The sequence below is a fragment of the Heteronotia binoei genome, chromosome 2 (genome assembly GCF_032191835.1).
Source record: "Heteronotia binoei isolate CCM8104 ecotype False Entrance Well chromosome 2, APGP_CSIRO_Hbin_v1, whole genome shotgun sequence".
Lineage (NCBI taxonomy): Eukaryota > Metazoa > Chordata > Lepidosauria > Squamata > Gekkonidae > Heteronotia > Heteronotia binoei.
The window spans coordinates 117,817,933-117,830,339 of record NC_083224.1 but is presented as its reverse complement, the minus strand read 5'-3'; the positions used below and the strand labels follow the sequence as shown (position 1 = coordinate 117,830,339).

The window sequence follows — 12,407 nt, the reverse complement described above, 5'->3', positions numbered from 1 at the left end:
ATTTTGCCAAGAAAAAGTGCTTGTATATCTATAGGATATATACACACACAAATCTTGTTTACAGTACTCTAGGAACATGCCTGAGCTTGCATGCTGACCTACAGATATCTTTCTACTGGCACTCCTACTAATGGGCACTGTAGAAAAACTGCATGTCTAAGAATTTGTACATACAGATTTCAATGATCTTTTTCACTCTTTTTCCAGGCACAAAGGTTTCTTAGACCTAAAAGAATAGGGTGAGCCTAACCTCCAGGTGGTAACATGCTTGTTTTGCTGGTCCTGCTGAGACACAAATAGCCTGCTGATGAGATGGAGACCGCAGGAATGATTAAGAGCATTCAGATGCAGAAATGCAATGGCACAACAGAAGCTCAGGGGCAGCAGGCAATGAAATGCTGTAGCATGCTCTCCTATTAGAAGGAATGTGGTAGTGATGTATAAGGTATGAACGATGTGGCCTGCAGAGTACCAGAAAGCACTGCCTTAGCTGCTGCTGCTGTTGCTTCTACTGCTGAGAAGGAGATGCTCTCACTGAACTGAAACTGCTTAGGATTTTCTCAATCGGATTCCCATTTCCAAGTGCTTCTGTCTGAGGATCTACTGATTCTGTTGCTCATAGACTGACTGAGGGGTTCACCCCTCCAGAAAAAAATATATAAAGAACTGTCCATATTATTTTAGAAACAAAGCATTTTCTCCCCCTGCAACAAGAGGATGAGTGGGGATCTGACGAGGAAGCAACCCTGCCTGAAGGTAGGAAAATATATCTTATTGCATTGAATGTGAAATAAGTAAAGGTGAGGGGAAAAGGTTTTCTTTTTTCTTTTTTTAAACTATGGTTGCTTTAATAACATTCCATGCTAATATTTGAGGTCATCCCCTTCAGGTTATTGATGCTTGTACCCTCTTTTTTTATTAGGCTTGTTCTTGGCTAAAACCTTTGAGAGTGGTTCTGTTCAGAATTTTGGAAATTTTTTGGGTTCAACCATTGCTAGGGATGGGATGAAAAAAATCATAAATCCTTGGACAGTAAAGCTTTGCAGTGTACACCATGCACACAGCATCTCATGGTTTTGTGGTGCCGTTTATAACAGCATGAAGAATTCCTATTAACTTTTTCAGGTTTTATTAAGGTGGGGATGGAAAGATGCAGTGGAAATAACAAGGCAGTCCTCAATTTGAGTTGAAGTTTTACCCTTTCACTCCGAGTGCTATCAAAACTGGCTGCTGTCAGCTTAGCTATATGTGACTGGCTTAAGTTGTACGCAAAGGCAGAGATTCCAGGGAAGGAATTGGGAGTCTGACGGCATGGCATTTATCCTCTGCCTTTGCCACAAGGGCTGAGATGCAAGGAAAGGTACATTTTATTATGCGAATTGGTAATGTGAATTCAGTGTGTATCTGGTAGGCTCCATTCTCATTCAGGCTTGGATGGAATTGTTTAACTCCTGCAAATCTGGTTTGAAGCAACTTACTTAAAATTCTGGTCACTCTTCTGAGTATGAATCGAATAAATGCATGGGATTATTGACTTCCTGGTTGTACATGGTTCCTCCCTCCATATCATGCCTACCTATCTGTGCACATTCCAATAGGCATCTCTGTTTGGTTTTATCGTTTATACCTATGCAAATATTTTTCTGTCCTTCACACTGCGTTTCGATGTCTCTCCAAAATGCAGATGGTTAATCAATTAGGCTAGTGGCCAATTAGACATAACCTTGTATGAAAATAATTAGGCATGGGTACAGTGGGGATTAGGCTGGTGATGTGGTATGGTATACACCCAGATATTAAAGCTTTTCCTTAATACATTCATTGTACTCAATGGCTTTTCTGAAGACACATCAAAGTGCAGCAACTGTGTATACTTAAAAGAGTACTGATCTTTACTGGCAGTGAAACATATTCTACCAGTAATTTTAAAGCAACAGAAAAGAAAGGGGGCATTCTCTTTTCCAATCACTAAATATTTTGCTGCTCCAAAGAATTTGTAATTTTTAAATGCTCACTTTGCTTACCTGATTTTTATGAATGCTTAGAAATGTTGCAGCACTTAGGGAAAGGAGGTTATAACATTGCATCTGCTGAGGGCAATCATTTTTACTGATCTTGTTAAATAAAGGTTTTATTAAATGAGGACACAGAATGGTGGCACCCAAGTTGTGCTTTGGAGCAAAATTTCTCTTTATTACTACAGAGGTTCTGGCACTGCAGTAATACAATACAGCCATATTAAGAAGGTCTTTGGAGCAAATAACCCTCTGGCACTTCATCTCCAATATGAGTTAAATCATTCTCTAGAAAATAACACTGTGTTCAAATAATCTGAGCTAAATTGACTTTGCCCTTAATTTTTATTTTAAGCTTTCAGATCTTTAGTCCTAGGGTTAGTGCATAGCCCAAGCAGTACAATACTTCAGTTCACACACACACACATTTTGGCAACAGGTCATTCGATTTTTAAAAATGATACATTGGTCGCAGAGTCCTTTGGTTAGATGTCTTTATCCGAATGAACACCTAGTTTCTCTGGTGGTAATAGTAGATACATGCTTGTGCACATTACTCTTAGCTGAACTGTTTATCTCATCTTTTTCAAAGCTGTAAAAAAAGGTTTAAATAACAGTAGAGACAAATGGGAAATGATGCAAGAAAGGAGATATCCCTGAGGGACTACTGGGCTGGCAAATTTTCAGATATTAAGCCTTGTTCTGAAATATCACCTTATTTTTAAATTGTACATGATTGCATTGAGACATCAAATTCAATTCAGCCTGTGAGGAGGCAGGCAATATAAATGACAGTTGTCTGACACCAAATCCACATTTCATTCTTGAGAGGCAAAGGAACATCTCAGCCTCTTAACCCTTTGATGGTTTGAAGCTTAAGCCTGGTTTTTCGCCTATACAACCTTTAACCATATATACTAGGATGTTCCCATTGGTAGCTACTAGGGTTGCCAGGTTCAACTCAGGAAACACCTGGGGACTTGGTGAACCCAGGAGACTTTGGGGATGGAGCCAGAAGTAAGGTTGTGACAAGCATGATTGAACTCCAAAGGGAGTTTTGGCTATCACATTTAAAGAGATGACGATCCTTTTAAATGCTCCTTTTAAATAATGGAGGATGGGGGCATCTTCTTTTGGGGCCCCATGGTCTAATATTTTTGAAACTTTTTTGGGGGGGGGTTGAGGAGAGACACCAGATGCTATGCTGAAAATTTGGTGCCTCTACTGAAACACCCTCCCCCCATAGAGCCTGAGATACCTATGGATCAGATGGAGTAATGGGTGGAAAGGGATTACTTAGTAACTCACAAAATAAGGGCTTTCTCCCTGACACTTTCTCCCTTGGCTCCTTTTTTACCACTAGTTGTGCTCTAAAACCATCAAGAAGGTCAGCAGAAGTGTCTAAAGGAACTCCCAATAGAACCTTATCTTTGTCACCAGATTGTTGTGTCCTGGTGCACCAAGGAACAGCGCTAAGTAAACAAAAGGTGTCATAAAATATTATAGGCTTTCATTTTCTTGCCATTCTTTGGGTTCTCTGAAGTCATTACACTTTGAAAAGATTCAGATTCTATTCCTCATCTAGTTGGCGCATGAAGCTGATGTGACAAATAGCCTAGTCTACTGTTGTGTTTCACTTTGGATTAGGTAGGTTTTGCATCTTTTCTTAAGAGGTCTCTGAAATCCTCTTTCTAGCAATGTTACTCTATGCAAAATTACTCCACTAGAAACTGGTATATTTATTATATATATGTAATGGTACAGTCTGCTCCTCCCCTAATATCTGTGTGATTTAGTTTGGTCCTGTTGGGTGGAGCTCTTGTTTTCAGTTTTCTGTGCTCCCTGAAGTTGTCTGTTGTTAGAGTTGTCTCCTTGCAAATAAATGAATGTTTTGAGCAAGCTTGTCTCTGCTGAATGGACCTGAGAATGGGTGCCTGAGTGAGTACTCCAGTCTAGGAACTCACAGCCAAAGGGGGGCATTATAGAAACCCAAGGGGTAGAAAAAGCTCAGCATGAACTCATTTGCATATTAGGCCACACCCCTGATGCCACCATTGTCTTGCATTGGGATTTTTTGTAGAAAAAAATGTAGCAGTAACTTATTTGCATATTAGGCCACACCCCTGACACCAAGCTGGCCAGAGCTGCATTCCTGTGCATTCCTGCTCCAAAAAAGCCCTGCAGAAACCAATTGAAATGAAAGGGTTTAGACTGAAGTGACTCTTCAAAGGACTACATAGTGGGTTGCCTTTAAGGAGTCAATATATATTTCTTCTTGCTATAAGATGAAAAGTGTAGAAATTCTGAGTTAAGAACCACTTATCATTAATATATTCACCAGCATGTTGAAACAAGGGTAGGAAGCATCTTTTTCTCCATGAAAGAAAATGAAGTGAATTAATTTGATTAATGTCCAAGAGAATTGTGGGAGTGATAATATAATTATCCATCCTGTGTATTAGCTGAAGTCGATATTGGTTAGTAGTTTTAGTTTACATTATTATTTTTTACACCTGTAGAAAATCGTCAGAAGAGTCATATGAAGAACTCATGATCATACCAGTATCTAGCATTTTATCCATGAAACTGAGTTAAAGTTTGAATGTATGCTTTGTCTTCCATCAGAACAGATAGCTTTGAAGTGTTTTTGGGTTCCTTTACAAATGCATGGAATGCATCATTGTATGGTTAGGGCTTTTCCAATTCCACCTTGCTGGCCGCAAAAGGGAATTCAACCAATTAGCCTGTTTTACAGGTTTTAATTTCCCTTTTTTTTCTTAATGACTATGCATTTACAGTGGCAAACCACAAGCCTATCTTCCACATGATGTGGGATGTAGAAAACATTGATTTGCTCAGCACAAGCTGCAGCATCAGAAAACCAGCACAAGCAATACTTTTAGCATGGTTACCTATGTTCATAGGTCCTAAATTTGGATTATTTGGACTGCAGTATTGAAGATTTTCACCCATGGGCTTCAGAGACTCTGGCATCAATCAGGTTTGTAACATAAATGAAAAGCGTATACTGGCCATACTATTCATTTGCATTATAAATGAATGTCCTCCTGCATTGTATTTCACAAACAACAGTCAGGCTTCCATATAAATAGCAAAGAGGGGCTCAAAGGCAATTTAGTTATCCCATATGAAAACATCCATTCTTATCTCTGGGGGTTTTTTTGGGAGGGGGGGGAACGGTCATATACTACTTGATCCCTTCCAAATATAATGGTTCCCCCCCCCCCTCATGGCCTGCTCTGGCATGTATGGACCTCCTCATTGCACCTGGGTTTTTGGCCATTGTGTAATACAGAGTGTTGGACTGGATGGGCCATTGACCTGATCCAACATGGCTTCTTTTATGTTCTTATGTTCTTAATGTTAACTGCCTGGTAGTCCTAGTGGCCGGAGGTTAGTGTGTCTCTGGCGGCCATCATGGGGAAGAGTGCAGGAGCCAATTGGCAAGGCTTTCAGTTTTGTTCTACAACACTGATATACATAATGACAGATGATTAACAAAATATAAGATGGCTCAGAATGGATTCTAGATCAAATTATTTAAAAATATGACTGATCTCTGTACATGTTTAATAAAGTGGGTATATAATTTCATGTATATGATAACCAGATTTGCCATAGGTAAAATTATATTTGGACTATTTTTGTATGTTTGACCATTTGACTGAACCATGTTAAATGCAGAAATATCTTGATGGGAAATAGAGAGGAGAGATGCTGTTAATGACTGAGAGATGATCCATGCATCATTTTAGATGATACAAATTCTCCCCCTGCTGCTTATTCAACTAATATTATATTTCTCTTGTTGCCATGAGAAAGCTGATCGCAGTAAATAGTTGTGTCTACTTTGTCCAGGTTGTTGATCTATATTTGATCTTCTATTCTCATTTGGACAGTTGCAGAATGGCATAGCGGAATTTACTCATTGCTTAAAAACAGTCAACACAATAAAGTAAAAGATTCCCTATTCATCTGTAGAAAGTCTGTTAAAGACAAACTTGCCACAAAACTGCTAATGATCTCTGAATTATAACATGGAAAAGATGATACCAGTATGATTACCACTATAATCTTAAACCCAGTTACTTGGAAATAAATTTTATTGATTTCAGTAGGACCAAATAAGCTTACATAATAAGATTCCTCCTCAAGGGAAAAATTACCATTGTGATTATTCAGTTATTTTGGGAAGTGATATTTGAGAGTACCTGCTAGTAATTATTTGTAGTATGATGGCGACATTCATAATTAGGCTGATGTATAGTTCACCTGGTCACATAAACTATACAAGTATCTACCAAGACTTTGAGCATCAAGCATACAATGGGAGCATTCCACTGGGAAGTATTCCGGTAAAAGCCTGGTTGCAGTTAGTGATGGTACAATATCTTGGGTGGAAAGGAGGGGGAAAAACTTTTAAAAGGAAAATTTAAGAAATTCAAACTCCTTTGTTAGTTGGGCCCAGAACCCTCTGAAGATATGGCTAATTTGAAAGGGTCTCAGTTGTGCACTGCAAACCCTCCTTACTACACTGCCTTTCCCAGACTGACCTTAGGGATGGGGGGAGTGATCGTAAAGATTCACAGCAGCATAAAATTCAAGGCTAAGTTGCACACATTGTGGTGCCAGGATTTGTGGGGAATGGTCCCAGTGTTTCCTAGTGTCAATGAATAGTCCTGCATATTTTCACAATGCATTGACACTTTAATCCCAGTTCACAGACTGATGTAAACTCTCCTCTCTGTTGACTTTTGCTAGACAAAGTTTGGCAATGGAAGCTCTCAGAAGGGCTGCCTGTATGTATTGGTGCTAGCAATCAGGAAGGAATTGGATCTAATTAAAATAAAGTCCAAATTTATTTGCGAGTCAGGCTGATTTGTATTTGGTCAGTGGAGCTCTCCTATCATTAACTGCAGTGAATGAGAATACGCAGATGCTCAGTAATGCTTGTGTAGCTCCCAAGCATTGCAGTGGGGCTCACACTGGAGAACCGTTGGGTGGATTGTGGCCAATGTCTAAATGTTGATGTAAGTTTTGTAGCTTGCATTCTGTATATGTTACAGAACACAGTACAAAAAAAAAAGGCAAATCAGGAGTGTTGTTGCAACTGAATAAATTTTATTTATTTATTTAAAGAATTTCTCTGCCATCTTTCAACCCAAATAGAGTCCACAAGGTGGTAAATATAAAAACTTTTAACACATTTCTGTTTTCCCAGATGACTATCTACATTTTATTAATGCATTTCTTGCCTTCTTCCTGACATATTGCATTCCACAAAGAACTAATAACACTAATTTCAGCATTAAAACATCAAGATATTAAAGCAGCATTTAAAATACAAGTGCCTAGAAAATATTTAAACAATACAATAAGAATGTTAACATTCAGTCCCGGTGCTAGGGATTCTGCTGCCCCAAGCAGAGTTGGTGTGAGCTAGCTCACAGTTTTTTAGCCTCCAGCTCACACATTTCTGTCTTAGCTAAGGAAAAATGGCTCCAGAGCTCTTCAATAGCTCACAACTTTAATGGCGGTAGCTTACACAGTAGAATTTTTGTTTCAAGGCCCCTCGGCTTAGAGGAAGTATTGATTGGATTCACGCTAAAGTGGCAATTTCCACTAATTCCCCCTTCCCATTGCAGACCCCCTTTTGTCATTCCTCAGAGTCCCCTGTCCCCAAGGTGAGGTACTTTATGGGCTACAGTGGGGTGGAGGAGACGTGGAAAGTTCCTTTCTGCCACTAGAAAATGTAGTCAGGAGCTAACACAGTGCCTCTTACTGTCTTATAAGATATTGATTGGTTCACTGGCATGAATTTCTCCATTACGAAGGACTTTAGAATCTAATAGAAAGTTAGGCTGTGGGAACCTGATTGTTCTCTCTGCTCATTTTCCTGATGGTGCTGAAACTGGCCCACAATATATGAGGCCTGTAATTTCACAATTGGGTGACTGAAGCCTGTATAGCTTTTTTCCATTTATACCATAGTAGACAGATGAGGTTTCCTTTTAAGCCAGGTATACTATATTCTGAATCATATGATTTCCAAGTGATATAGTATCTTAATAATATATATTAGCATAACAATATGTATTTATTAATATGACTGTTAATTAAACCATTTATCCCTACTCAGTTGTTTAAGTGATCTCTCTTGCTACTGATAAGTGACTATTTTGGCTTTATAGCTGTTTATCATTCGCATGTAGCAAGCAGAGCATTTTGGCTGGTAAGCAGTCACAGAGACCCCCCCCCCCCAAAAAAAAGTCTAAACATCTGGAGGAAACAATTATTAATGTTTCATAGGTTTTTGCATTTTAGCCAAGAACCAGCAGCAGTCACCAGGTTAGCAAAAATAAAAACAGAACCTATACTGTCTTAGGCCTCCAAAGGAGATATGTATTGATCTAGGCAGATCATTAATATGAACTGGAAGATGTGTGGCAGAAATGTATAAGATTTTTGGGTGCACCAAAAAATAAAGACTTTAGCCCTGACCTGGTTAGTCCAGGCAAGCTTAATCTTGTCAGATCTCTGAGGCTAAACAGGATTGACTCTGGCAAGTACTTGGATAGGAGACCTCCTTGGAATACCAGAGCTGGAGGCAGAGACAGGCTTTATTCAGCCACCTCTCTGAATATCCTCTGTGCCCCAGTGGGGGTCAGTCACTACGGGTCACTTTGACTTCCAGATTCACCCCGCCCCCCAAAAGTCCTTTTTTTGCCTTGAACTACTGATATGCATTATCAGATAGCTCAGGGTACACTTTTTTGTATTTCCAGGCAGTTAGTCTTTTTTTTTTTTAAATTTCAAATGATTTTATTAATGAAAATTTTGAAAATGAACATATCATAGATAAGTATAAAAGTTACATACATTAATAAAAATAACCAATACAATAACACACATTAAACATAGAAAATAAAAGGGAAAAACCAATAGTAGGCTTACATAGTTAAATATGAAGTATGCTTTAGCTCAATTAGTCCAGCAGCACCACTCAGCTTTCCCAAGGCTTAGACTCTTTTCTCCATGGACATATTTGCACACATTTCTGATGAGCTCCCCCCCCCCCCACACCTCCTAAAAGACAGGCTGAGTGGTGAGTGATTCTCTCCTACTTAAACAAACAAACAAAAGTAATGCTGGATAGGGATAACCCAATACTTTTAACAACGAAAAAAATCTCCTTATATTTAAAGAGGGATGACTAGGGATGGGCATGAGCTGAATTTTTGTGTTTCGGTCCATAACTGAATCACAAACCAATATGACCTGGGAGGTTGGTTCATGAACTGAGCCAGTTAGTGAGCTGTTTAAACCCTGCTTTCTACTCCCTATGGCTTTTCCTCTTAGCAGTTTTTCATGAAAAGTAGAAAGCAGGGGCTTAAACTCCTGCTTTCTGCTCTTCACAAACCACTTAAGAACTGCATCAAAATTCTTGAAAGTTCATGGTGGTTCTTCTGTTTGTAAATGTTGCTTCATGAATTATGAAACAACCAAAATTTATGATGAGCTTTAGTTTGTCAGCAGGTTCTTGCCCATCTGTACCTCTGATGATCTCCTCCCCTCTGACTGCAAAGCAAAAGATTCTCTTCCTTTATGCTAATTGTTGCCAGGAACTAGCCCCCTGCATTTGTCAACAAATGAAAAAAGTAATTGACTACCTCTTCACCAAAGTCCTGGAGTTGTACTGTTTCCCCTTCAGGCACACAACCCCCCCCCCCCCTGCTTATGTGGGCAGGACCCTGCCCTGGAAATACTTGTTGTTGTTGTTGTTGACAGGTGTAAAATAAAACAGATTTTTGTATATGGAAAGAATGGAATGTTAATAGTCGCTGCACAAATAGAGGATGACATCATGTGGAAACATGGGGAAAAACCTCACCAGTCTGAAACATGGGAAATCCTTGATATAGGAGCAGCCCAGGAAGTTATTCTGGGTATTACATGACTTTCTTGCTGATTATTAAGCAACAGCCATGTCCAATGAAAGAAAGAAAGTTTGTAGGAATGTATATCTATAATTTACTGCAAGTAATACATTTTTTTCATAACACATATATCAGCTATTCAAAATACAAATTTACTGCCTCAGTGAGAGTGTTTGCAAGATGACAGGGAAGTCAGCAGAAAACTGAGTAGAGGTTTTTGTTAGGAATAAATCTTTTAAAGTGTTTTTCCTTGGCCAACTATCTAAGCAGAATTAGTTTACAGAATGCTGAATAAGGAGTAGAAAGTGGGAAAGACATGCATCCATGAAGGAAAAAAAATGCTTTGCTCACTTGGGAAATATGACTCTTTTGCTTTATTTGTCCCAAACTTCTATTCTCCTAAACAAGCGTAAAAGAATTATTGTGGGGGATGTCTGTAACTCTGGGGGAGGGGGACGTTTTGTCTTGTGTTTAGTGTCTGTCTCTGTCTCTCTCCCTCTCTTTTGCACCAGCTTTCTACAGAGAATCTAGTTTCTAGTTCCCAGGAGATAGAGAGGTTCCTACAAGATGTTCCATGGTAATCTTAAATGCTTTTTGATGACATCACCTAGTATGTTTTCATTGATCCTGAAAGGTGGAGATCATATATATCTGCTGGCTTCATTGTACTCAGAAGACAACTTTCTGCCGGACCACAGCTTGCTTTCAACACTTATTATATGATTAAACATATCAGTTGTCCTACAAGCATGTTTGATGTGGCAAGTTTGGGTTCATAGTATAAGCGACTTTAACCTGGTATATTTCCATTGCAATTGGGCTACATATTCTGCTGTGAATACTTTCACTGCAAAGCAGCTTTTTTAAGGAAGTAAAAAAAGTCACAGGGGATCCACACAAACCCATTCCAAAGTACTGAATTCACAATGAGTTATTAGTGTTGGCAACACTGGCTGCCACTTTGGTTCATTTTGGGAGAATTTTGAAAAAAGTCTTCAGCTTCATCCTACTAACCGTCAGAGACATGGGAATTTCTCAAAAATGAGATTGACATTCAGACTTATTTTAGGCAAAATTTCCATTTGTTGAAGATTTGCTTACAGTTACAGTATTCTAGTATCTGTACATTGACAGTAGTTGGCATGGCAGTTTACTAGGTAATTTAGGGTTGCCAGGTCCTACCTGGCAGCTGTCAGGGGACTTCTGGGTCATTTCCAGGATCTTCTGCCACACACCTTCAAAACCATAGAGTTTGCCCAAAAACTAGAGCATCACTCCCCAATATTGGTGATGTTGATGTCACTTCTGGTGATGTTCAATGATGTTCAAATTGTAATCTGAACTAGAAATGAAGAAACATCTCTGGTAGAAGTCATATTGTCATGCATCCAGTTAGGTTTACTATGTGATGACATCATAAAGGACAAACAAATCTAATGCAGAATAATAATAGTGTTTGATCCTTATTTATCCATACTTATCAGTGACATCCTCACTGGTTACTAGGATGAAAAAAGTCAGCTTCTTCAAAAGGTACCAAAATTTCATGGACTCATAATGACAGTTGGATGGAGGGCTATGTGGCACAATTTGCCTGAATAATGTGCCTTTTCTTGGCATAGCCCCCATGAAAATAGTCAACAACAACAAAATACCCAATTTCCCCAATATTACTGAAGTGGAAACACATTTCATATGACAGAAAATGTTCATAAAATTCACTTCCCATTTTAAGCTTACTGTTATTTGTGAGACTTGCTCTCTGTGCCCTGATTTGTGTACTACAATGAGGCAGGAGAGACCATAAGGCTTTTGTGGCACTTTAAGTTCAGAATCTATTCACCTGATGGTAAACTCTAAACCAGGGGTATCAAACGTGTGGCCCAAGGGCCAGATTAGGCCCCCGGAGGGTTCTTATCAGACCCACAAGCTAGTCTGTTTTCTTATCCCTCTCTCTTGCTTCATTCCATGTCACAGCTTGCTTTGCCAGGCTTGCTCAATCACACAGGAGCTACACACAATCACACAGGAGGCTAAATAGAGGTTTTAGCCTCTATTTTCTCCATTGACTGAGGAATGGGGAGAGGAAGAGCTTGTTTGGGTAGGTTCTCTCAATCTCACAGCAGAGCTACTGAGCCAAGTCTCTTTCTCTTCTATTGGCTGTGTGTGTGTGTGTGTGTGGGGGGAGCCAGAGCTTCCTTTGCCCAGTCCCTTTGATCACACAGGAGAGATACAAAATCTTTAATTGTGTTTGTCTGAGTCCTTTATAAAGTTTATATCTCTGATACCTGGCATTACATTTTATGACACTCATGGCCCAGCCCAACAAGGTCTCATTGAGGTCAGATCTGCTCTCATAACAAATGAGTTCAACACCCCTGCTCTAAGCTTTTGGCACCAGAAAAAGAGGCTAAACCACAAGGCTTAAATATCA

At 39.3% G+C, this 12,407-nt stretch overlaps 1 long non-coding RNA gene across 1 annotated transcript in view; it reads left to right on the top strand.

Moving 5' to 3' along the window:
- The first annotated feature begins 320 nt into the window (after positions 1 to 320).
- The window catches only part of LOC132566664 (uncharacterized), a 697,045-nt gene continuing 684,958 nt past the window's right edge, over positions 321 to 12,407 (top strand). Inside the window, exon 1 of the long non-coding RNA XR_009555070.1 lies at positions 321 to 756. This is a non-coding gene — a long non-coding RNA (uncharacterized LOC132566664). The remainder of the gene's footprint in view (positions 757 to 12,407) is intronic.